This window comes from Haplochromis burtoni, unplaced genomic scaffold (assembly GCF_018398535.1).
Source record: "Haplochromis burtoni strain Fernald_Lab_line unplaced genomic scaffold, NCSU_Asbu1 Contig_343, whole genome shotgun sequence".
NCBI lineage: Eukaryota > Metazoa > Chordata > Actinopteri > Cichliformes > Cichlidae > Haplochromis > Haplochromis burtoni.
The window spans coordinates 198,686-225,023 of NW_024582704.1; the positions used below are offsets into that span (position 1 = coordinate 198,686).

The 26,338-nt window shown below is 43.7% G+C and overlaps 1 protein-coding gene and 1 long non-coding RNA gene across 14 annotated transcripts in view; both read right to left on the reverse strand.

Moving 5' to 3' along the window:
* Window positions 1-26,338, reverse strand: part of neo1a (neogenin 1a) — a 156,165-nt gene that overhangs the window by 116,413 nt on the left and 13,414 nt on the right. The window lies entirely within an intron of this gene.
* Window positions 19,996-25,592, reverse strand: LOC121815873. The gene is made up of 2 exons (XR_006055438.1): window positions 21,632-25,592; window positions 19,996-20,144 (listed from the first exon to the last, which is right to left on the reverse strand). It is a non-coding gene; the product is annotated as an uncharacterized LOC121815873 (long non-coding RNA).

The following is a 26,338-nucleotide window of genomic DNA, read 5'->3' on the forward strand; positions in this document are numbered from 1 at the left end:
CATACAGCTTGTCATGTCAGCAGGAGGACGAAGGACAGAGACGAGAGAATGAGACAGCCTGGGACCATGTGTCCACACCCTGGGGGCTTAGCCAATGATCTCACTGGCCTGGGAGGCCAATATGGCATTTCCTGCCGGCACCCTGGTGCTAAGCACTGGGCACACCATAGGACGTGTTATGGGCATATGGCAGCAGCGCTCTCTCTTTAGCATGCTAAGGATTTTCCTATTGATTTTCACAGCAGCATTTTTCTTTTCAAATTAGTGGTTCATCCCATTTTCCAAGACCAAATTACCACTTGCAATTATGTTTCATCAGCTCACAAGAGAGCCAAACATCAAAAAGAATTGATTCAAGTAGTTAGCAGACATGTCACGTGAATACATTTGAACACCTGGTAGGGATTTAGACATTGCAAACAATGCTTTGTCAGCCATTTAGAGACGGAGCTATTTAGAAACATAACCAAATACCTGTGAAGAAACGAAAATGCTGAAAAAAAACAGGATGCATAAACTGTTGTGTGCATGTATATGAGGAATACTACTGTAGAGGTCTCAGGTCCAGCAGTATTAATCCCTCAGCGTCCCAGCATGCCCTCCCAACAGCAAAGGATGTAAATTATAACTACACACAGACATAAACTACCACACAATGCACTCTTACAGTGAAGAGTTATTGCTCCAAACCACATAAACATGCTGTCCAAGACCATCAAGCAACAGACTCTGCTTTTCCTCAATGTTCTTTACTGTGAGACACATTACAGCCTTCCTAAAAGTACAGACTTCTTGCCCTGACATCTTTCTCCAAGCTGCACTATACACCAATAAACATTTATATTGTCAGCTGAATCACTGTCAGAGTCTGGTGTAATAGACCCAAGAGCTTACTCTCTCCGTCTCTCTCCCTCTCTCAGATCCCATGTAGGCTAATATGTTACTATGTTTTCTTACTGTTCAAGGGGTTGGTGTAGAAACAAGAATCTAGCTTTACACTCCAATCAGCATCAGAGCAGAGCTGCTAAAAATATCCCTTCTGTTCTATCTGAAACGACCAAGATTTAATATTACTAGGAGACAGGAGTATTTATCTACCACAACTACAGAGCAGATTTAATTATTTATGACATTATTATTTAGTCGGTTGCCCATAAACTCATTGTAAGCTTTATTTTATGGCTCTAATTTAGTTAAAAACGTGCCTGGGGATTTGCCCCATTGCTATGCAATAAAACTGACAAGTACAAAATACTGGGAGCGTACCAGCTATGGTCAGCTTCTGTTAGATGTCAGATGTCACATTTACATGTGTTGTAAATGTAACACTGCAAAAAAGATTCTTGTTCACCATAGTCACCCTCTCGTCTGAGAGATCAGACTTGTCCCAGTCTGGTCTCAGTTACTTGTGGCTCATTAAGTTTCATTCGGTGACAAAAAAATAAATAAATGAATACATTTTTAAAAACTGTCAGTGCACTTCTGATTACCAAACTTCTTTCTGGAACAGCCAGTATTCAGTCAGGCTGAGATCTGTCTGGGTTGTTTTGTTGCTAATGTTATCAGATTATTTCCAATGTGATATTCCAGATTTGGAACAATGCTAATTATTAGATTTAAATTAATTTGCAGGCAGCAATTTATTTTCAAAAGAACCAGCTTTTAATCCGCGTGGGCATTGTCAGCCCCCAAAGTGGCGAGTGTGTCATGATCCCCGACATAATCGTCCAATCACACAGGGCTCGTGTGCAAGTGTGTGTGTGTGTTCAGTGTAGCTCAGGAGATGAGGAGGAGGATGGGGAGGGAAGTGGTGCTCTGGCATTGTTGTAGGAATCAAATAGCGTTGCCATGGCAACCCTCTGGCAGTGGCAGCCTCTTTGCAGTAGCCAGAGAGTAAAGACCCCTAGGGAACCCCTCACCGCCCTCCCCTCCTTCCCCTCAACCTTCTAGCCCCAGGCACGTTTGTGGAGGGGTTGCAGGGATCCGATTGGGGGTGTCTGGCACGGATGAAGGGGGTAACCTTTGAGCAAAAGCGACCAACGGTTCCTCTGCCCACTTGTATGTTCTCGTCATCTCAAAACCCACTTTTGATTTTCATCTCCGAGTTTGCTTTCAAACGTCAGCGTCCAACACAATGAGCCAAAATCAGAGCTGGAGCCTGTTGATAGACATTTGGAGAGCTACAGAACAGAAAGGGAGGAGGAGCACCACTCTGTTTGAAAGAGAGAAAAAAACCTTGCCGTCTGTGTGTGTGTGTGTGTGTGTCTGTGTGTGTGTACATTGACTCTCACACTCTCCCCACCAACCCCCTCCCCTTCCTAACACAGGTGGGTATTGTCTGCAGCGTGGGGCGCTCCTGGCAGCTGGCCAGATCAGCTCAGGCGCTGGGCTAGTCCTGCTTCAGTCGACTGGCTCTGCAGGTCCACCATGGCAAACTAAATGCTCACTCCATAAGCAGCTTTTAACCATTTCATATCCATCAGTGCTTCGCAGGAAACCACCTTAAAGCTCAACTTGAATACCTGCACCCAGGTCAGAGTTAGAAAAGGAAAAACAAGTCCATGTTGGAAAGAAACAGTGTCTTCTACGCATTTCTTAAAGTAATGACAAATCTAAATCTAAATAAATTCTGCAACTGGTTTTCTTTGTCCCCTCCTCTGCCCAAAACTGTGCTCCCAACGGTTTCCTGGGCAGCCCTTCATGCTTCCAAAGGAGTTCTACCGACTGTAGAAAGAACTCTGTGAAAAGTATATTCAGTGCCCTTTGTTCCTTTGTGGCAATGTCAGTCAGTGTAAAAAAAACAACAAAAAAAAATGCCAACGGGGGTGCAGGGGTGTTAATAAAAAAAGGTCACTAATTAACCCATTACCATGTGCCAGCTAGCTACTGTTTCAAATATACGATACAAGGCGCTTTTGAAATAGAAAAAGAAAGAAAACATACGACTGATTGACCCATTTCGATAAATAGCGGAGCACAATTTTTGCAAACAGCATGCGGGATAAGAATAAGAGAGGATTGTATAAGATAACATTAGCATAGGAGAGGCACAGCAAATGATGCAGACCTTCATGTGATCGTATGGGTTCACCGAGGACATGGCTACTTTGGTTTCCACAGCAACTATGTCTTGCACCAAGACAGCCCACCACACGGCACATAAGGATTACTTTGAGCTGTGAATCATGCAAAGCTACTCTAACAGCTAGAAAAGAGCCCTATGAATGCTTTTTAAGATTCAAGATTTGAACTAAAAGTTCAAATCTGAAAGCAGTTTTTAGCAAAAACATCTATTATTGTTAAAGTCAAAAAGACATTTAATATTTCATTGAATAGTTTTGATAAACTTTTACTACATACATACTCTATTTATACCTTATGTAGAATCTAATTTTTAAAAGTGCAAATGTGGAATTTGAAAGTGTGCACAAATGCTTGTTGACCTCAATCACGGATAATAAATAAACTAAAAAAAAAAAAAAAAAATTCTGATAAATATAAATGGGCGTCTAAGGAATTTATCATTGATTTAGTCTTGAACCCAAAGACCTGTGAGCTGTAGCTGTAGCCTCTGGGTTTTTATACAGAATTTAATTGACTAGCTGTCAAATTTAAACATAAAAGGCACTTGGACTATATTTTCAAAGTAATCAACAAGGTCAGCGCCGGTCCGTAATGTGTAATGGTATGCGGCCAACACAGTAGGTCATAAAATTGCAATGTAAGAATGTGCAATGTTTAAGGCTGCAGTTGGTAATGCAGTCAAATAGTAAAATTGTCTTTTGGTAAACAACATGTCACCAACAAGTAATAACTTTTCAAGCTCATTGTGATATATTATGCACTGACAATGATCCCTGGAGGTAAAGTTTCGAGTTGTAAGAGTTACAGCGAGAGAGAAAGATTTCAATACGATGATGGAAAAGCTTTTTCTTCCCTTAAGTCTTCAAAAAAAGCTAGAAGGAAAAAAAAACAACTCTGTAGGGCATTTGGACATGGCTTTTTTTCTCAACTTTAATTACAGGCCTCTTGTCAGACAGATCTCCCTCCAAGAGCTATAAATTGGAGGGAGGTGGTTGGAATGGAGACTGAGCAACTCTTTTCCCAGTCTTCGAGTCTCTTTCACTTTTCACCTCACAAACATGCAACAAGCCAAAGCATGCAGACATACACGGTGGCTTGAAACACGGTGACTCGTAAATGCAAAGAACACACGGAACGTAACAGGATATGGCAGAATGCGAACATGAGAGCTGCACTGGCTACAAAACCAGTATGCATCGTCCACTGCTTATTTCAAGCCTTCGCCCACCCACACGACTACATGTACCCATCATCATCATTAATTAACGCGCAAAATCTTGTAGTAGCAAAAACACAACATCCAACTGAGAGTCTGTGTGTACACAAGTCCAAGTAAAACAAACACTATATCTATTTATCGCTATATATAAATATAACTTAATATGAACAGAAAAACGAAACATACTGTCAATCTCATTTAGATTAGCTCTGTGGAACCAAAAGACATCTTGACATTCACTCTGGCTCAAATCAAGACAAATGTCCAGACCCCTGTGTAACATTTTCCTCACGTGTCCCTGTGTGCTCTGCCCTTCATCAAATAAGGCTGCAAAATGAATAACAATAGCCATATGGTGCAGGGTTTATGTTTCGACAACTGATGGTTGCGCAATAAAGTGACACTGAAGATTTCCAATTTCCTTGGACACCCCGGTGTAGTTTAACAATTTCCTCTATTACACGTGTCCCGTGACATCTTCTGCGCATAAATCGGGCTGATATTAAGGTCAATATGGAAAGGCGGTTTTAATAGGAAAGGAGAACATGAATTTCATGAGGCTTGTGTGAGAAGGGGACTGAGTACAGAATGATAAACTGACCCAACTTTACAGAACTCCTTTGGGGTTAGTACCTGAAGCATATTTGCTTAATTTCCAAATTGCTGTGCAATACTATAAAAATAATGTGCACCGAAATCATCATCCAAATAGCAAAAGAAATCCAGTTTTATCATTTTCATATTATTAAGCGTTTCTTCTGAGGGTGTAAGTGTAAACTGTTAGTGAGCAAAGTATGAAAAAAAATCAGCAGCCTTTTTAATCAGATCCTCTGATACTGTAGTCAAGATATCAGACAAGCTGTTCACTGGTTTGGATGCAAAATTATGGCGCATATCTGCTGAGCTGGTGGGGGGTATTTTGGAGTCCTTTACAAGATTATGGTAGAAACAGCATGCCACAGTCCATCCCTTGAATGCACCGTCTGCCACTGCAGTTGGTCCCAAAGCACCAAGATGCCAGTTTCTACGCATTCAGGAAGATGGGTGACACTGAAAGAAGGGAGGCCCTGTCACATCATTTACAGCTACTGTCTGGGAGATTAGTTAACTTTTGAATCTACACAACTGACACTGTCACATTGTATAAACTGGGGGGGGGGGACCCAGAAAAAGACAACAACAACAAAGAGGGCTTTCTACATGTCAGCGCTCAGGCCTTTGTCACAGTGACTGCTGAAACAGAAGACTACACATGTGAAGGAAGAAGTAGAGGAGCTATTAAAACAAATGTATGAAATGATAAAAGGAACTTCACTGGTTTGGTTTGAAACCTTTCCACTGTGATGGAGTCATGTTGGTTTTCACTCCCTCAGGAGGGATGAAAATCCTCCCTGGCTTAGACTGTTATCCGTGTTTGCATGAATATGCTACACATGCAAATACAAGGTCTACACATTCAAAACTGCATTTGTGGGAATCAGTACTCAAACACTTTACATCCGCAACTGGCATTTTGATATTCTGTGGGTTTCCCCCGACTCGCAGCCCTTTTCTCTCTTGTCATCCATCACTCATGTCTTAATATGAGGAAACTGGCACAGAAACAACTCATTATCCTATCTGAAGCAGCCAGTTAGCTTCCAGTTACTGTCTTAAAAGCAAAGAAGCTGACAAGGCCAGTGCACTACCACCAAAGAAAGCAGGACCACAGCTATCCCCAGTCCAATACCGGGAGGTGTCGGAAGTACCGTGCCATGCCTCCCCATTTTTCCAGCAGCAGGCCGGTGTGATATCCCATTTTAGCATGACACCTTTGACACCTCATGTGACTCCCTGCCGTGAAATCAGTTTGTGCGCTGGGTTTACTGGCTAAGAATACCCCACCGCCAAAACACATGTGTTGCAGCCCCTCCCTCTCTGCCCTCTCCTGAGGTCCCCAATTCCCCATGCATGATGATTTGCATCTCATTACCAAGGGTAAAACAAACAGTGTGTATGGTGCGCACGCCTAATTTCTGTGTCCAAAGGTGTTACGTCTGAGACAAATTGCATATAGCAATGTGTGTACAGGCGTCACTACCTGTGTCAATGAGGGCCGAGACACCTGCTGCGCCATTGATTACAATGGCCAACTGCAGCTCAGCATGGCGCAATCACGGCGTTGGGAGGATGGGTATGCCGGTGGTCGCCGCTTGCTTTTAGCCAAAAGCCCTCCTTCATTTTGAAATCTGCCTTTTATCTGAGTGTTCTTTGTCTCTGCACAGCTGGAACGCTCTCTTTGAAAACTGTAGGTCCGATTGAGAGAGAGCCCTACGCATACAAACGCAGACACGCAGACAATCAGACACAATAAACGGCGTGTGCTGAATTCAAAACACGGGCAGCTACAGACGCGCATCATGGAGTAATGAGAGCTGGATATAAAAGGGGGCTCGAAAACTCGGAACATATGTTCAATGGTTTAACATCACTGACAGCACTCCCAACAAGGTCATCTTATGAAACACTCACAGTGACATACACCGCTTGCTATTCTCCCTCCTCACCCAGAGTTTAATCAAGAAAATGGTGCTGGACACTGTCCAGAGGGTCAGTGGACAAGGATGCCAGTGAATCTGTGTAGAACTCGGCTGTCTGTGCAAAAATACCCCATGAATTATTCTGTTTTGCCAAAGTGAGTTTTACCAAAGCATGGCAGGCACCGGGCCTTGTGTATTCCACAAGGGAGCCATCCTGGCATCGGCATGCTGCATGCCGGTTACACGCCAGACAATGAGAAAAGGCAGAATGGCGTGTGGGGGAGATAATCCACCCTACACACAAATAACGCCGGCCCTCTGGCTTCCGGGGCCTTCCTTTTGTTGACAGGGGCCATAGTGTCGCTCAATATTCGACCTGACAAGCACGGCAAATCACCGCGACGAAGCTGGGTGTTGAGAGGAAGTGGGATTGTTTGCTTAGTGAACTTGAGCAAGCAAGGTGGGAGGAAACGTGTGAACGGGAGCAAGAAGAAGGAAAGCATGGGGGGAGGGGGAATTTAAAAAACAAAAAACAAAAAAAACCCCCAAAAAACAAAAACGGGGCAGTAGCCGAGGAGTATCACATCTTAAGTGAATAAATGTAGTAACTGACAAACAAAGAACAAAGAGGATTTGGGAGAGTCCAGGGAGGGGTGCTTTGCAACTCAGAGGGTAGCTTGAGATCCAGACAATCGAGAGAGTAATAAAATCTCCACTGTGAGGTGTTGATGATCTGAAGAGGAGCTGTGAGGAGGCGGCAGCTCCTGGAGAGCCCTGCCAGTACCAAGGGAGATGCCTCAGACAGTGTTTGTACAAGCTGTCTGTGCATGAGTGGGCGTCCATGTGCTTAAGAACAGGGACCATGGATTTCTTTGTCATTGCGCAGTCGGAAGCTCTACATTTCATTTCCTGTGAAATGAAAGCTGCAATCTCTTTAAATACTCTTCTAGTCTCACCTGAAAGAAGGGGAACAAGGGTGTAGCTACAAAACGGAAGAGCCCGCTAGGTAATGCTGCCTGTAAATTTCTTTCGGGGGGGGTGGGGTCTTTGTCTCCAGCCGTCACACAAGACTGTCAGTTCAAGTCCCAAGAGGGAGAAGGGGGTCTGCAATCCCCAGTGGGACCCTTCTACATTCTCAGGGAAGAGGCTAATCACTTTACAAGAGTGTCAAGACACCCAACAGCCTCTGATGGAGCAGTAATAATTGCCATGATCACAGTAATAATACTTTTCTGCTTACAATAATTTCAAAGGTGTCATGACTTCAAGACCAAAATCAATACGGGCAGAGTGACGCAACCACAGATGAGCTGGCTGGATTCTGCAGGCTGCTGCTGCTGCTGCTCTTAACTGTCTGACTGTTACGGCAGCCCCTTACACAGTCAATTAACCAGATTCATTAGCCAGCCACTATGTCTCGTTCAGAATCAATTTAGCCCTCATCTCTCTGTGCCTGTTTCAAGCCAAGTAAACCAGCATGTAAAAAAAGGAAAGAAAAAAAAAAAGCTGACACTAATCACACATAAATAAATTGCACACATAGCCATTCAGTTTCCCATTTTCCAGTCGGCCTTCTCGGCCTCAAGTCTGCAAGCCAACTTTAGGCAAGAAGCTGTAGTTGTCACTGGCAGGTGACAGTAATTAATTCTGTCAGAAAAAGCCTGATGGTGAAACAAAAGTTTTACATATAAGACAGCAGTTAAGTTAAGTTAGGTAGTTAAGGTAAAAAATAAAATAAAATATCACAACATTCACAAGAACAAGCCTGCACAGACCCTGAATGTCCCAGTTATCGGTTTTTCTATGATTTCAGAGAATTTTCCAAAGTATTTATAACAATATTACTGCTGTCACAGGCCGTTTAAACCAGGAGGCTGGTCACATGTTATTGCACTTAAATCACACACAGGGTTTACTGAGAAACTCAAAGGTAACACAATTCATTACTTCAAGGTAAAGGACAGTCTACCTCCTAATACCACCCTCCAGCCTCCACTCCATCCTCTGTGAGCACTTGGCAGCTACGGCTGCGATGATGGAGCCTCTCCAGGCAGTAATGTGATGGTGGGAGACAATTCCAATTTGATGAGCATTTATCATCTCTCCGATACTCTCAGCTCCTTCTCATCACATTCACTGAATGGCACGGGACACGTAGCATGGTTAAAACACAACGACAGATAATAATTTCCTATGAATTAAAAGTAAACAAGTAAATTCGTCTGAACAGCATAGCGCAATCTGTAAACCTGCGAAGGTTACGGTATAACGTGCTAATGCGACAGCACCCAGATTTGTAGCGTCACATTACAGTAACTCTGATTGTGCACCGGTGCAATCTGTTTAGCCCATATTACCTCGTCAAGGCTTAGAGCAATCCTGTTTGGAGATTAAGTCAATGCCTGTGGAATAGCATTAATCTGGTCAACGGGAGCAGGGCTACACACAGCCGAGGGACCGAGCGGGTCAGAGAGAAACAACACTTGATGAAAATACAAGGGACAAACACATGCTTTTCCTTCATTCCACACTTGCGCCTGTTGGCTGACCCAGACTTTAGGTTATGCATGAGAAAAAAAAAAACTGCACGGCAGGCAGAACTTTGACACTACATATGGTCAGTCTTTGTGCACCACAGAAGCACAACTGGCCTACATGTAAGCCAGAAGAGCAAGTCTACGGGGCCAAAGTACTCGGGGTTCTTGTTTCCCTTTGAATAGTAACAGGGTCACCTCGATAGGCCCACACCACCAGCATCCTATATTTAACCTACTGCTCGCCGGTGGCCAATAACATATTAATATAACTCTGTTGAAAGCCAATTTGCTTAGGTGTTAAAGTGATCCTCTGAGGGGCTGCTCATTTGGAGTGACATTAAGGTTGGATACTGATGTTCAGGGTGGTTGGAAGAGGGTTAAATAAAAACAGTTAAACATGAACTGTGTGTAAGAACCTTAGCGCATTTCTCTCAGGCCGCCCAGTGAAACCAACTAATGTCCACCGCTCATAACTCAGAATCGATGCAACTGCCTGCTTGTGCTTAAATATCAAAAGCTAAGCTGAAAGGCTTCCTTAAAGAGCATATTTAACTATGTAAGAGGCTCTTCGGCTCGGGATTGACAGTGATTTTAGCCCCACTGGTGCTGAAATGTGTTCTTGGATAAGGGATAAGAGCAGGCTGATTTGTAGATGCAAAGCACTAAGATTAAAAGTTTCCCCGAGCATTTTTAGATGCAAGTATTTTAACAAACTTGCTTAGCTTAGGGATGAAAGGGGGAACAGCTCCAGCAGTCTATTAAAGCTGAAGATGTATGGTTTCTTTAAATAAACCCTTGGGGTTGACAAAAAGCACATTTGCCATGTAAATTAAATACAGAGAAAACACACTTGTGTTTTAAACAGTTGTTCCATTATGGTCCGGGGGCCTGCCACGACTACTGCAGATGATACAGCGGCATAGGGCAGGCACAGCAGCAGCACACGGGGCATTATTTCTCCACTTTGCCAAGACAGTCTTCACATAATGAATGTTTAACAGTGGTACTGCCTGCCATTACCATAGCCGTAAACATCCAACCTACATCCTTCTAGCAATGGCAACATCCCGCCCATTATGCTCTCCGATGACAGAGACAATAGTGTAAGGCAGGGGAGCAAAGGATCGAGCATCCTGCTTTCTGGCAGCCCATTTCAAGGGACCGTTTGGAGCTTGATGATGAATAAATCATTTCAATATGGAAGAGCTTTGGTGGAAGGGGCAATTAGACGCTCCAGCTTGAGGCTAATCAAATCGCAGCCTCTCTCTCCTTCCTTGGCATCCATTAGAACGGGTGGAGGGTTGGAGGGTGAGGAGGAGACAAACAATAGTGCCCTCTGCCCTCCTCCAGCCACTGTGCTCGTCACTTCTTCTTGTTGCCACGTTTATTAGGAGCTCGGGTGGGCCAGTAAAGTGTGTGTTTATGTGTTATTGGAGTAGCGTTCATTCAAGCTTCTGACAAACAAGAAAACACTGTTGTTAGCGCAAAGAGCTACACCAGAGAGTGGCGAAGAGCTTGAGCAAACAGGGGCTGCTGAAACACACTAATAAGACTCAGATTATGTACAGTAGTTACAAAAAATCTATCTAGGTGGAAGTACCAGCAACCGAGCTTACCTGCAGTTCAGTCGATAAAGACGCACAGATCTCAAGACAGGCACGCCTCGGAAATATTTGAAAAGACTTGAACTGAACCAAAGCCTTTTAAGTTCAAAGCGAATGGGCTGTGGACAAGAACGTACTAACCGTTCCCCACGTGAAGGCAGGTAAGCAAGTGTGTGGCTAAAAAAACCACAAGAACAAATAGTGGTATAGACACACACAACTCTCAGCAGACCACATACAGATATAAGGATGCACACACATATAGCATTAATCACATACTCTGACAGAAGACAGACTTTCAGTGCCTCAATTCCTTCTCAGTCCTGTCACTCACACACCCTTACTTGACTAAATGTGAGATGGTGTAAGGAAATAAAAGAATGAAAAAAAGGAGGGAAGATCCAACTACCAAATGAAAAGCGTCTGTCACCATTCCCCGACTTGTACTACAAAACCGTGCAATGACGACTGGCGCGGCTTTCTCACTCTTGACTCAAAGCTTCCACAGAAAGCCCGCTGACTTCTGTTTCTTCTCCATTGTCTGCCACTCTCCATCACTAGGCCCTTAGATACTGGGAGGCCTGACTCTCATGCCAGCTCAGTAAGCAAAGAGCAGGCTACTGGCATTAATAATCCTGAGCATCATCAATAAATCAGTGCGCTAGTACTAAAAGAGGGCAGGTGATAGTCCATGCACAATCCTCTAGATCAACCTAATTCAGCATGCTGTGAACCACAGAGGAAGAAAAAAGTGTGCTGGCCTGATGCTGGTTAGAAAAAAATACCACATGTATAGGAAACATCGGCATTTCAATGAGGCGAGACATTTTGGTGTGCTTGACCAGCAGTCAGTGAGAGAAGATCAATGTGAAGGACTAATGTAGTCTGCACCCTATGCTAAATCATCTGAATCCTTTATATAGCTCTGTGTTAGTATGTAGCATACGTTGACCCGGTATAGCTGTGTGTACTATCACCACCAACACAAGCCCTTCCACCCTAATGTACACACGCTCATGCTGAATTCCTAAGCAGGGGGAGTCTGCCTGCGCTGCACCGAGGGAGTGAATTATTTATCGTAGGCCCTTTGCAGCGTGTCAGCGGCTCCACAGGATGAAATGATATTTATGGAGCCCCCTGGGCAAGGGTGGGGAGGACAGAGAGACACAGAATTAGGGGTCAGGGTAGGGGAAGGAGGGGTGAAGGTACTAAAAAACACACATGTATATATACAGCGTGTACTACATAGCGTACGTGACTGAGGAGAACAGAGGCAATGGGATGGTACGATAGAGTGGGATATGATATTAGCAGGATGGATTAGAGATTTGTGTGTTTTCGCAACTTTGTCAGATTGAGCAGAGTGCTACATATTTAGGAGGTTTTTCCACAGTTAAAGCAGCTGCTGACGTTTGCTTTTGTTGCCGGGAACTCTGTTTTTAGAGCAAGGCTAAAGCGACGTAGATCAGCTGTGTCCAAAATGAAGTTAACATCGACTGGTCAAACACTTGAATACAGAATCAGCACCTGGTACAGCAGAAGCATGCCAACATGTCTTAATGTTAGCCAGTAAAAGGGAGGAAATTGAGAACTCAATATTGACTCATGAGAGCGACATATGCACATCTCTCGCTAGCTGTTCTGGTTTTTTTGCTGTTAAGCAGGCAACCCGTCGCTAAGCAATGTAGAAAATCAAGAAGTTGAAGTAGGATTACAGGAAAACAAAAGAGAATATAAAGAGGTGACATTGCATTACCACTGGCTTCCTATTACATCACTTTAGAGTTTCTATTATCAGTGGGAAAACAAAAGGCTTGGAAGCTATACCGTTCCCAGGGATCCTCCTCAGGGGGTACTTACCCTCAGGTAGTCCCCACAACTGTTTGGTCTGAAGGCAGCTTTTATCTGCAATGCTTCCTTAAAAGCTTTATTCAGTTTTGTTTTGTTTTTTTAAATATAAATATTCATTCTTGTTGTAATACAAACATCAAAACACCAATTTCACTATAATTACACATGTCTAAAAGCCAACATCCTGGGTTGGATTGAATCACCAGAGGTCTCAGAAAAATATGGACACAGCTGAGCCAAATGCACCATCAGGGCACCCTGGCTTTGTACTATTTCCAGTGTGATGCGGGGATGATCTATTGCGCAGTGTAAGCTCTGAACCAGACTCGAACCCGTAAGCTACGAGTACACAGCAACGCACGCAGCTCACTGAAAACCGCAGAGTGCTTTGCAAGCAGGTTTATCTGCAAATACAGAAAAGAAATTTTTATACCAGATGGGTGGGAAAAAAAAGCCAAACAGAAAGGCACAGAAGATAAATTAGTAACTCAGAAACAATAACAAAATCAGCAGTATTTGAAATTCAAACCCAGGAAGTTTAAATTCCCTCTGAAAGCGACTCCGTCCCTCTCTGCCCTGCAGCCAAGATCACTTTCTCCGCGAGTCAGAAAGTCAAAACAAGAGCACTTGGGTTTCAAAATGGAGTCGAGTTACTCTGCACCACAGCCTGCTGTGGCAGAGAACATTGTGGTGAGATGGGGAGAGAGCTGCAGACACAGGCAAGGGTGAACGGCAGGAGAGAAATCGGTATCAGGCATGTGAGGGGCTGGGCTACAAGCGATTCCCTCAAAAGGAAATGAGCCGTTGAGTCTAGTAAACAGCTTCACCACTGGTCCCTGTGTAGCCCAGGGGCCACAGTAACACATCAGATTGTGAGCGGGTCAAAAAAAGAAAAAAGAAAAGTAGCGATGTGGGTAGAATCCCAATTCTCCATTTCTTTCACCTCATCTCTGCGGTATGCACTCTCTTATCACTTAATAACCCCGTTGCTTTCCTTTTCTTATTCCTCACCTGCACTTCACCGCCGTTCCCTGTCTGCATCCCTATCCATCACACCTCTGCTCTCATATTTGGTGGCAGATGGGGCTGTGCAGAGCTGTACATGCTCAGTGACTCGCAAGGAAGGGTGACAGGTCACATGACCGCACTGGGATTTGCTTCCATCATTAGGATGTAAATGGATGTCAGTTGGAAAAGACAGAACTGGCATCGGTGTGTAAGGCAGAGCATAATACATGTGTGTTGGCAGCGTCTTCCACCAGTGAGGGTGAGACGTCATGGCTGTGTAATAGCAGTGGGAGTAATGGGATTCGGTTAATGGCAAAATTAATTGAGGGTCTGAAGCCAGTGGGTGCTGATAAGGCTTCTCTCTTTTTCCTCTGTATATACTTTATTTCCATTTCTGTGCCTTTGCGCGTGTGTGGTTTGGACTGCATTAGCCCAGCGACAGAGAGGATGGTTCGAGGTGATAATACTCTCCACCGCCTTTGATAGCAAAGAAGGCGGAGAAGAGAGGAGTGAGGACAGGGAAGGTAAAGCAAAGGCAGAGCAAAGGAGATAAACAGGAATTGCATGCAGAAGAGGAGGAGGGGGAGAGAGAGAGAGAGAGCGAGGGGAGAAAGAGAAGGATTAGGAGAGTGGGACGCAGTGTGTACATGCATGCCTGTGAGAGGCTGAGCACTGATAGCGCCCCTGGGATGAGTCGGTGGGTGACAGACATGCTAGAATTCGCTGCCATGGCACAGACGAGGATGCAGCATCCCTTAGAAGGAATGTCTAGAATAACAACAACCAAAGCTTGTGACATTAACTGGACTTCCTGTATGAGGCCATAAGGAACTGCAAGACAGCGTGGAATGAGTGAATTGCACCAGGACACTGTCCACAGTTGCCCTTCCTTATATGCAGTCAGTGCACACACATGAAACAGGAGGCAGTTTGCTTCACACACACTTACAGCTAAAAATACGCTTTAATTTAATTTTTTTTAAAAAAAAAATTTTTGGGGGGGGGGGTCATTGGTTACCCGCACAACTTTTACATGGGTGCAATTAAACATCGCATGAACTTTATACTGAGGAACAGGCAGGGTAAAGACCGTTTAATGCATGTCAGACAACTGCATTTTCACATGCAGTTCCACTTGGGGAAGGCAATAATTGTTAGGCTTCACTCACAAAGGCCCAAAGACAAGTCGGCAACCCCATGGCAACCGCCAGCTCCCAACAGATGGCAATTGGTTGCTACAGGCTGCTGATCGTTGCTATGTTGGTCGCAAAAACATACATGGCAGCTGCCCCAAAAAACCTCCGTGTGTCTACTTTGGTCACCCATCATTTGCATGGAACACACGGACATGTCTGCAAACATCAAGCATGTGTGAGAACACAGTTGGCATGTGAGCAGGCCAGCTCACAAGCCCCACACTAAATGCACCACAAAGCTGTCAGAACTTTTTTTTTCCCTTCCCGTCCTTAAAACTTGTGAGAGAAGGATAAACCTGTCACCTTAAGTTGCTGAATGCTTGTCTTGTAAGAATCAGTGTACTTCAGAAACACCAGGAAATTATGCACTGATGCAATCACACTCCTGCCTTCGACCTGCATATGAATCTGGCACAACGTCTTTTAATCCGCCCAGTGTGTCTGTGTGATAAAGGTGTAGTGTCAGCGTGGGTTATGTGCCCAGACTTTCTGAGCACACACACATCACGCTTGTCAGGGAGAGCAGCATTGGCCCGTGAATGTGGCGCCGGTGTTTGCTTGCGTGCCACCAATTGTTCTGTTGTGTGCGCTGTGTGTTAAGCGTGCTCCCCCATGTTCTTGTCCACTTCCATCAGCATCGTCAAACATGGGCATCTGTGTGGCATTTGTTTTGCATTTCCAGTCGCCCACAGAATTGCTTTTGTGTCTGGGTATATGCGAATTCAGTTGTGGAGAGGGGCTATTTACTCGAGGAAAGGACGAGGGGGAGATGGGTAGTTTTGGTCTGCCGGCACTTCAAAGCCGCTGCGCCTGGTTGATTGGCTGCCTTGCTTGTCTGCTGACTGAGAATCCCCTAAGGGCAAGCAGACCTCAGATTTGATTAGAAAACCAATAACGTGGGCTTCATATTTGCAATGTTAACAGTGCTCATAATTCGATTAGACAAGTGATTATTTTAGCAGAAGGGGATAGACACCAGTCAAATGTGTCAAGTAAGTGAAAGAGTGGAAACGGCAATCTTCTTGTTAATTCTTCTGTTCTTGTGAAATGGGATGTTTTGAAGGATGCTTATGTAAAACCGAATGATTATATCTTTCCACAGCCACGCCCCCCCCACGACCCACCCAACCATCTAACATATAAGTCACTTACACATCCATTACTTTTCCATTCCACTTGTGCAGTCATCATCATGTCACCATTTTCCATCAATTTATTTTAAAAAGAGAGAAAAAAAACCCTCGGCTGCCCTCTCCAGTCCACTGACACAGTTCTTTCCACTGTGACATTTGCTCTCAGAGAGCAGACTTGTCTGTTTTTCTGCAGGCCCTGATTTGGAGCCAGTGGGATGATCATTAATTACCATAGAATGGGCTGCTAATGGTCGTCTGCGGTGCTCTCCAACCCAGCAACCCCCACCCCACACTCCACTCCCCGTCCTGGGTCTCCATGGCGACCTGTAGCTGAGCAGCTAGGGGCCTTTTACTAGGAAGTGGATGAGGTATAATGATTGGAAGGCGGGCCTGACCCTTGCGCTTCTTGTGCCACTTGACTAGGCATAGTGCTTATTAATGGACAATTTCTCTGGCACCTCACAATGGCCGTGATTTACTAACAAGTTCAGGAGGGGGATGAATAAAGAAATGTTGCCAGGCCGTCCCAGGTTGAAGGAAAAAAGCTTTGCTGTAAATTACTGAGCAGAAGTCTCTTGATTGTGCCAGCGCTGCCTGGCAAGTGTGTTGGACATGGCCTCCAAGGGCATTTTATTGTGTATCAAAAACAGTCATTTTCACTTCTGGTTTACAGTGAACACATGCAGAGATTTTCAAACAAGCCTGGATCGAGCCAGAGGAACACTGCAAAAGCTCCAGCTGCTCGTTTGACATGGGATCCAAGCAAACTGTCCATTCCTTCTCCACAGACTACAATCTTTTGCATGTTGGCATGATATTATATTGAAGGATACCTGTTGGCAGCCCGCATGTGTCAAGCAGAAATGTAATAGTGCACAATGTTAACATTTTAATTCTAGCCAACATTTACCCATTGCTTGAGGGGAGACTTTTCCTCTCCTTATCTCATCACTTTAAACAAATACAAATGAATGTGCTCAGCTGCCTCCGAAAAGGAAATGATCAGTCTGGCTTGTATCCCATGACAACGTCAGGGAGCATATGGCACACAACAAATTCAATATGAATGTAAATGAAGTGCAAATTAAAATAAAACGACGGACGGGGGAGAAAAAAAGAAAAGAAAAACCACATGCAGCATCTTGAGTGGATTTGAAATATGTTCAATTTTCAGCCAGCTCAACAAATCAAAATGCACCTGAAACTGCTTCCCGATCCCCGTTTTCTAAACAAATTACAGAGGGAGAGTGTATGCAGCTAGATACAGAGCTGACATTCACCGGAGTGATTCTGAGCAGACTTGAGCTCAGCAAGGCCACCTGATGCTAAAAGATTAAAATCCCTTGTTTCTGCGAACCCTTTGCTTCAAAAGGGTTTTGTCATCCATGCTCACAAGGTCAAAAATCTCCAGCACACCTGCGTGGCTGGCTGTGCTGACATGATATTGCAGTTTTATTTACACCGTGCCTAAGTGCAGGGCTTTTTGTAAAAGCCTTCCCTGGGAGGCAGACATTTTTGCAAGAGGAGAGATGGAAGGTAGTCTGGCTCAAAGAATATAATTCTTTGCTAGATGAATCATTTCTTCCATTTCACTCGTGCACCTTCTCAATGTCAAACAGAAGCTACTAGCCCCACATCTCAGGCTCGGTGGCCTTTTCCCCATATTAATGAGGATTGGAGGGGATCAATAAGATGACAGGAAGACAGATCGCCTCGGGTGGGAAGTGGAAGACGCTCCCATGAGGAAAAGGAAAGCAAATTCCAACAGACAACACTCCCAGCTTCTAGACCAAAACCCTCAACGGCCGTCTTTATGGCATCCTCTCGCTTCAGCACAAAGGCACATACACAACTGTGTTAATCTGACAGACACACACAGATTGGTCTCCACAGTGTGCTGCTGTGAACCTCAGTAGAGAAAAAGGTCACCAATTATTCAGCGGCAATTGAGAAGCTGTTTCTTCGTAGAAGGCTCGACTGACAGCGTTTCTCACAGACACGGTGAGGGTTGATCATATGGTTAGCAGAGTGTGAGACCTCTGAGTAAACCTAAACCAATAAGGCCATAAGTCACCACTTCAGTGGGAACTCTTACTATCCTACTCAGCAACATAACAGCCTACAGTGCTTAAACTACACAAATGCCTTCCCAAATACAGTAGAAGACATACAGAGTTAAAGAAGAAGAGGATAATCCCAGAGAAGTGGGAAGGGAAGAGGATTCCTGCCATGTGAGAATTGTAAACCTGCCCTTAATCTGTCAAGTGGGTGTAACGCCACCCTCCGCTCAACTTTTTCATTGATTTTTTTTATTATTGTATTGTGGTTTGACCGTGACAATCCATGACAATAGGATCCAAACAAGCCCAGTTTATGGTGTTGTGTTTGGTTACATCTTTGAAAGGAAATATAGCACCTGTCAACAGAGACACTCAATACACATCATGTCTGAGTGACAATTTCAGAAACCCATAAATGCAGCCACTAAATGCGGGGATGCTGCTGTCACAGTACACTAAATAGCAGACCATTCACCAGTCATCGCAAGGATAGAGCCCATCAGAGCATGCGTAAACCAAGGAAACACCAATACCACGTTATCCGTTTACTGTTGGGCCATAACAATAAAATTTTAAGCTAAAAGAGATTTACATTCCTTGCGCAGCATCATCTCTTCTCATGCCTCTTTTAGCTTAGGTATGGACAGGTTTATCCTCTTCAATATGCCAAACAAATTGAGATAACCACTAGAGAAGAGTTTTTGGGAGGCCAGTACTGCCTCCACAGGAATTAATGTTACGACATAAAGCTACTGCACTAAACACACAGGTCCCATTTTCTTATTTTTTCACGGTGGGAGGATTTGTTTTTGCATTAGTGCCTTTTAAATGCAAAAATGCACTGAATGCATGTTATTATCCCCTATCATCCCATGAAAGCAATTACATGAGGAGTTATGTGCATGAGAGATCTATGCAATGTGGCAGCCATGCACATCACGCACTGAATTAAATGCATTGACAAGTCTTAGGGTTCATATGCGCCATCAGCTCATGCTAAAAAACTAAGATTCAGCCAGATTAGCTCGCACAAAACTCTAGTGTGTAATGAGCGCCGTTTCTAGCAGAAGCAATACACACCCTACCCGCTCTCAACCCACTCTGCACATACATCGGTTAAGCTGGTATACACTTTGCCCTTAAGTTTAATTATTGTCCATTTATTAGGGGGAATGCAGCCAAAATGAAAGCTGCAGTTGTACAGCAGCATCTAATCTCACTGTGCCATAAACATTTTACCAATTCAACACAAGGTAGTTAGCAACATTGGTTCTTCTAGTTTAGTTTTTTTTTTTTTTTTTTTTTTTAATGGTTGTTCGCAAACTGTGAAAAGTTGAATTACACACACAAATACTCCTGTAGCTAACAATTTATTTATTATTTAACCCATAAATCTTAACCATCCCCTACCGTGGCTCTGTTTTTTTAAAAAACAACCATTTAAAAAAAAAAACAAAAACAAAAAAAAACTTGCTGACTCTATAGTCTAAATTTAAAAAAACAAATCCCATCAGAATAAAATGTAGTATGCATAATAAATGTTTTAGAAAAGCTTCTGTAATACCTGGTAAAATGGGGAAACACAATGAATGATTATTTGGTAAGATGTCAGTTTTGGCCTAACAATGAAGAGGACAAATAAATGAGCTGATTGACACACTATTAAACATACCTGACAATGAAGCAGATCCTGATTCACTCCAGGCTGCTGACTGCTGATCACCTACTGATTGTGTATTACGGTTTGGGCTATTGTGTGCTGTTTTTTCCTCTTTTTTTTTTTCCTCTTTTGTGCGACTCCTACAATTCTAGATTCAGATAAAACTGATGATAAGCATCAGGCTTGTGTTTTGGAGGCCGTTATCTTGGATCGGATGATAAGTGCGATGCGAAAAGTGACAATCAAACAGCAAATAATATTAATAAAACATGCCTTTTACTAGGGCTGGGCCATATTATACCGTTCACGGTAATACCGGTATAATGTTAGGCAACGATAGGAAAATGAAATATCGCGATAGAATGGGAGTAAAACGCGCATGCGCAGTGCCTTTGTTTTCATACGCACATGGCCGATTGTTGAGTGAAACAGATGAACCAGAATTGGTTTGTAAAAATGGTGCAACTTCAGTGATGTGGAACTGGTTTGGTGTTTGTCCGTCAGATACACAACAAAGCACATTTTTTTGCAGAACATGCAAGCGGCCGTCGGACTAAGATGCCCTTAAATCTGGGAGTAATCTGGGTCCTAAACTCCGTATTTCAGGTCAAACGAACACTGCAGCATCACTGAGTTAAAAACTGTCTAAATTCTTTCATCTTTAATAAAACGATCAGCATTGCTGCTTTACCAGGTGTAACTATGAAGTTTAACTTCCAGGCATCCATGAAAACAAAATGTATTACATTTAACGGAGTTAGAAGCTAGCAGGAAGCTAGCGGAAGTTAGCTCGCTAGTTTCGCTAGTTACCTAAGCATGATATTGCATGTTCTGACTGAGAGATTTCTGAAAAAAATCAAACGTACAGCTCTGCTATCACTTCCAACATAAATGAAGACAGGAAACTAAACAGCAGTGACGTTTGTAGGGTTACTGAAGTTGGGCTAGCTGGTATATAATTATGTGCTACGTGATCGCTAGCGACACAGCTATGTTAGCATAACATAAACAGTGAAGCTGGAGGACGAACACTAACACTTTTCCACTTATAAAAGTTAACGTTAAGGTTCCTCATGGTTAGAGACAAATGCAATCGCATGGCAGGATGCTGTAAACGGACCAAACTTCAGTCAGGAGAACAACTGAGATAATCCATCCACAATACGAGGTTAGTCATTAATATACTGCAACAACATGGGAATAGAGCAGCTGCCAGAGAATTCAACATTAATGAATCAATGGTACAGAAGTGGAGGAAGCAAGAAGAATGAGTTTAATAAAGTTTGATTTATCTGACTGCTTTGTTTCGCTTAATGTGCCTTATAATCCCGTGCACCTTATGGTCCGAAAAATACGTACTGCACACTGCAGTTTAATGTTGCAAAGCACCTCTTTTTAACTTCAGTGGATATTATACATGGTTATGCTCAGGATATGTCAGCCCATTTCTACTGGAAATGCCTTTTGGTTAAACTTTCAGCAAGGAATTTGCATTTGCACTGTTACATTTTTATAAAGCTTTAATGTACATAAAAACCAGCTTCTTGTTTAAGTGAAAATAAATGATAGGTTGTCTTTTTGCGCTAGTAATGTTGTGGAGTTGTATTTTGTCCATCCATCCATCCATTCGCTTCCGCTTATCCTTGTCAGGGTCGCGGGGGGCGCTGGAGCGCATCAGTTATATCGTCAGTTATATCGTTATCGCAAATTTTCAAATATATATCGTGATAAATATTTTTGGCCATATCGCCCTGCTCTACCTTTTACCACTGTGCTTGCAGATGAGTGTTAACAATAGCTTGTATGTGCCGTTTCATCCTCAGTGTCTTTGCAGAATTTGTGTGATATTCATTTGTCACTGTCTGTGGGCTTCTGTCAGGAGAAACAAAACCAGGCTAATGTCCTCATCTAAACCCCGATAACATGAACCGCTACAAAAAGGGGAAAGCAAACACGAGCAACTATTCAACAGTGGTCTTTCTCAAGCAGGTGGGTGTGCCTGTCTGATTATGACTGTTTGGGTGCTGCAGGCTGTGTGGCCAGCACCATGTAAGATGTATGCACACCTGCCGTGGCTCCTGGGTAGCGGGCTCGCAGCTGAAACGGGGGGGGGGGGGGACAGGGGGGGAAGGGGAGAGTAGGACAGGATGGAGGTAGGGAAAGAGGGGTAGACGCCTTAAGGGCCAATACTGGGGGGAGGGGAAGAGGAAAGCAAAAAGAACTAGAAAGATGTATCCATTATTAATGGTAGTTTGGTGTACGGAGTAAGAGATCTAATGTGGCTGTCAAGGTTGTAGCGCGTGCATAATCGACAAGGACGGATTCTCTCAGAGTGCCTCTTACGTCTTCCTCATTGCACAGTCTCCTGTGCGCACCATCTTTCCCCCTCTCGCACTACATCCCCCCACTGTTTCTCGCGAAACAAATGTATTGATTAGATTTTCCTCGCACAACAGGTTGCACAGAAAAGCCTCGCAAAACGAAATTAGCCAGTGTTACATTAGGAGACGAGGATTGTTTGATGAAGCGATTTGATGAAACGAAGATGAAGATAATGAATTGGGAGCGTCACTGGTAAGGTTTCCAATAAAAATAAAAAAAACCCCATTTTTTTCAAATAAAGATCTGATTCCATTGTGCGTCTACTCACGCAGCCTCCACATTAACACAGTGATCTTTACATCCGACACAAATGAAACTGCATTCCTTTCCAAACAGATATTTGGAAAGCAATGCCAGTTTTCCTCTGGGGGGGAAATAAGAACGGTTACTGTCAAATATTTTCACACTGAGCGCAGTCTTTAAGAAATAAGGTGCTAATGAAAAATCAGTGCCAGAAATGTCCAATGATACATTTTTTCCAAGCAATTTTTCACAGCCTTACTATGATGCTGGCATCTGTCTGACTGTTTATCTGTGAGACTTCTTTCTCTCCACCCCCCCATCAATTCCTCTCATTTCCTACAACCAATCTGCTGTGGGGTTTGATTTTTAATGCGAGATCGCTTATGCCTCACTGCCTGGTGAGAGGGAAGAAGCAGAGCGAGTTGGGAACAATGGAAATCAGAAAATGCAAAATGGTCCTTAATAAAGGACGGAACGTACCTTAGGGTACTGGGAGAACCAAGTGAACCACAACTGCAAAATGCCACATTGAAATAAAATGAGACGCCACGGATATTTTACAACTAATGCCTGGGTTGCAGGTACGTGGAATAACGCCCTCTGGCTTAATACCAGCTGGGCCGGGCCAAATAACTATGCCACCATGACAAATCTAACACAATTACACACATCAAGGTGTCGGGGGGGATGACAGAATGATGAAGCAACATCAAACACTGTGCTGATAGATAGAAAGCAGAGAAGAGAGGTTGGAGCAGGGGGGAGGTAGGGTGCTAGAAGGAGGAGGAGGGTGAGGCCGTTATTGATTGCATCGCCTGCGTTTGTGTTGTGGAAGGAGGATGACGAGGAAGGGAGGGTGGCGCCAGTCAACTAAAGAAGTGAGGGGCAGAGTTCGCCCTACGGGCATCGGTTAAAGACGTGTGCCCCCCAGAGAACACACCGACTAGCCTCCATTGAGCTGCCCATTGGTCACGCTGAATATTTGATTGACACACACACACAGTCAGTTACTACTGACACCCCATCCAACCCATCCCCCTCAAATAAACACAACAATGTATCCAGGGCTGATTGAAATTCAAACGCAGGCCTTGATGCCACAGGCACAGACAGCGATGGGCGGAAAGGGGGGTGGCAGTTGTGGCTCACTAGGGTCCTATCAAAGACAGATGCTAAATCACTTAACAACCCCTAAATTACTTGCTTGCAAATCTGCTGGGATAGGGGGAACCTAACAGTGTGTGGACATGGTGTGAATGAGTAACCACTACAATGGGGCTCTACTGCAACAAAAGGAAGACAGCCAGACCGGAGCATATTACAAGGCACAATACAAAGGGGAAAAAAAGCCTGCACTCAGTAGGGCTACCCCACTTCCCATCACCTGAATGTTCAAAATCAATTTATCAGAAATGAGAGCAGGGGCACCTGCTGACAGACAATACCATGTGGGCATCTCATTTTCACTGAGGGAGGCTTTGCTGCAGGATTTATCACCTCTGATCTCATTTCCCTTTCATATGCTAGTAAATCCCAGGTAAGGCAGACGTTCGGGATGATACAGGGAGCGTGGCCAGCCTGCTCAGATTGGACTCTTGGAATTAATCGGGGAAAATCCTCAATGCTAACCTGCTTAGCTGTCACTTAATCTAGGGGTAAAGCAAATATCAATTATGCCGAGCACAAAAAGTGGGCCAGAGAGCCGCACATTCTTTACCCAACAATGAAACCAAAATGGCCATTTAGAAACTGGTTTATTTGATTCTTGGTTTACAATTACCTTAGTGCATAGCCAATGTTCACGGAAAGAAAAGGCTAATGGCTAAAAGTGCGCGTGCTGACACACACACACACAACACAGACACACACACGCTGAATTTTGTCTTAGGAGCGGCAGGACTGGTAGGAGGCATAACCTCAATCCCTACTACATTACCAATCTCCCCTGAATACAGATCAGCCTAAATACGCTTATGGTCTACACTCAAGGACAAAACAACTTTCCCCAGGAGGGCTTCTCAGGTGACAACTTAAGTAATGCTGTCTGGGTGAGAGTCATGGCTGCCTTCCACAGAGAAAAAACAAGGATGTTGCAGCCAGATGAGCTTAGGAAATCATAAACAAGCTGAAAGTGGGGAGTGATTGTTTTCACACAGCACATGAGGTACCAAGTGCTGACACGTCTGCTCTCTCCTATGCACTACTTTTTATTATTTTTTCTCCATTGCTCGTGTATGTGCACATGTAAGCAATACCAAGCAACATTAGGCAGTCATGGGTCCGAGCTGTGAGGTCCCATTTCACACAAACTGGGTCAGTTAGGACGTGACCACAACAGCCCAAAATGATCTAAAGATAATAAATAAATAAATGAAACTATGCTGAAATGAAATACCGCCTCATTAGCTGCTTGTTCGACCACACCTACTGTATGCTACCTTTGAGTTATTTTTGTCCAACAAAGGGGGGGGGAAAAAAAAGTCTGCTTTCATCACCCAACCTAGTTTGGTCAATTAGGAACACAATGAGCATCCTGCACGCTTCTGTGTGAGTACAGTTCATTTCCTGCCTTTATTGTTACAAGTGCTGGGCTCATTCAAAAGTGGATGAAATCGGGGAGGCCCAGGCACTATTTACTCAGCAGGGAGAGACATGAGTCCCTGGCTTCCTAATGGCTTCCTGCATTTCACACAATTGTTTCCCCTCAGGAAATCTTATCAATACAGATGGCAGATGCACTGACCAGCCACAACCACAACACATGGATACTGCGCTTTAAGTACCTTTGAATGGGTAGGACGACTGTTTGGTTTCCTTTAACTACAACATGTTAAAGAATCTATATGAACTTAACTTTAAAACAGCTCTGTGAAGAGAGTAAGCATTAAAGGCATGCAAAAGCACAAGTCTTCTGTTATGTTTAAATAAATACATTTTGCAGGATGGCAACAAAAGCACAACACTCATAGCATATCCTCAATATAAAAGTATAGAAAATGGGTGTTTTAAAGCAGCGGTCCCCAACCTTTTTTGCGCCACGGACCGGTTTATGGCCGACAATATTTTCACGGACCGGCCTTTAAGGTGTCGCGGATAGATACAACAAAATAAAACTAGTACCGGTACCGAAAAAAAAGAAGATTTATTCATAACACACATGAAAAGACCCAGGAAAACAGAGTTACCGATAAAAACGACAACAAAAAAACCCTGAAAACCATACATTTCACACCTGAGCCTCTACTCTCGCGGCCCGGTACCAAACGACTCACGGACCGGTACCGGTCCGAGGCCCGGGGATTGGGGAGCGCTGTTTTAAAGCATTATAAACACAGATGCTTATTTCTTACATGATGTTAGGAAATATGCATCTAGACCAGCAAACCCAAGTCCTGAAATAAATCCCGCACACAGTCTACTAACAGGTGCCTGTTAGTAGACTCGGAAGGTGTTATATACCAAGTTGTAAGTATATATAAAGTAAGGCAGTTTTAAAAAGAAAAATCCTGAAGGAAATGATCTTTCTAGCCAAAAATATGCACTCTGTGCTGCTTAGTAAGACAAATTAGCCACGTGATAAATTGTACCATGTAGCTAATCATTTTACTTTTCAGCGAGACTAGCTGTTCCCTCCGTTTCTAGCCTCAGTGATAACCTATGGAAAATCCATCCAAGTCTTATTTCCATATTAGGTGCATACAAATGAAATTTACATCGATCTGCTAACTTGAACTCTTGATAGAAACCAATAAATGAATTTTCCAAAATGTCAGTATGTGCTTTTAAAGGCAAATTAAATACCTAGCTAATTTGATGAAACACAAGCGCAAGACGAAAACAAA